Genomic DNA, 1,458 nt, shown 5'->3' on the forward strand with positions numbered 1-1,458 from the left:
GCATGGAAAACTTCATGACAAAACATCGTAAGAAAAAGAAACAGTGCCCCCCACCTAAATCTATACAATGTAGATTTAAATCCACCAACTCGATGAGGCAATTGAAAACCTAAACGAAACGCCTTAGACTAGAGAGGCCGTGATTTCATCCACATATATAAAAAAAAAAAGAAGATTCATAGCCTCCGTTAAAGCCAGCCAGATTAAACCCCCCACAAAAATATCACCAAATCATACGTGACACGTAACATTCCATGATTCCTTTGAAAGATTTCAAATAACGTCATCGCAATCATTCAAAACCCGATAGGGGCCTACTACAAAAGCTGTTACCTTTCCACGGCAAACTTAACACTCCTCCTGTGCTTCGTCTTATTATTCAAATATACGCGCGCGCACACACACAAACACACACTCCGCTGCACACGAGGACTTTTTTTTCAGCAAAGAAAAAAAAATCACCCCAAAAACGTCACAAGTAGATCCACATCCTAAATCCAGAATCACAAACTTTACTTCCGAATAAACAACACCGTGAACTAGATAATATTAATATACACTGTTGTTGGTACTTGAGTAGTAAGTACAGAAGTCCAGGGCTCACACTATTCACACAGTAGCAGCATCTGTACTTGTAGTGTAGGCCAGCACTATCACTGCTGTCTATCACACAAACTGTCAGCGGGGGCAGAGGCGCCCTATTATGTAGAACCCGCGGTCGCCGATGCCGTAATAAGCCAACGGGAAGTAGAGATCTGGTAGCCAGGGGTCGGTGAAGCAAGCAGTCACTACACTACTCGGCCTCTATAGAATCTAGATCTACTGCCTGTGAACTACGGTGCCGCGGTTTGTTGGTAGTAGTGCTGGGCGTGGAAATCCGAATGTAAATTTGGATATCCAGTTCTTCCGCCTAATTTATTATAAAATCATGTACTATGTTGGGTACCCAACCCCCTTAGGTTTATTTAGTAACTTACTTTTTGATCTACCTTTCTTTATCCATAATTATATTTGGGTTCCACTTTAAACTAATTTCTACATTTTTAAATCTAGAAGCGCACACCGTTGGCTACAAGGATGGGGGCAATGGGCCTGTGTGCTAAGAGGAAATCCAGACTAATCAGAAACACCACTCTGCATCCGCAGGTCTCGTGCGAAGCAAGTTTGGGTTTGAAATTTTGTCGCTAGGCAAAAGCAGGCCTGAAATCCAGGCGTCGACCCAGTTATACCCAGTTATTTCCAAGTAGTTAACCAGGAAATCCAGTTACTGAAAAATCTAAGTCAATGGCCAGCACTATTTGTTGGCCCAGGTTCCCAGCGCGCCACGCATCAGCCACCACCTGACAGGATTTTCTCCCAGTTTGTTTGTAGACAAAGCGTCCTTGACGATTGGCTGAGTCAAAGCCGCTAGGGCGGCGCTCATTGGCTGTGAGGCTCACACCCCGGGCTGGGAGGGCG

The sequence above is a fragment of the Aplysia californica genome, unplaced genomic scaffold (genome assembly GCF_000002075.1).
Source record: "Aplysia californica isolate F4 #8 unplaced genomic scaffold, AplCal3.0 scaffold01171, whole genome shotgun sequence".
Classification (NCBI taxonomy): Eukaryota; Metazoa; Mollusca; class Gastropoda; order Aplysiida; family Aplysiidae; genus Aplysia; species Aplysia californica.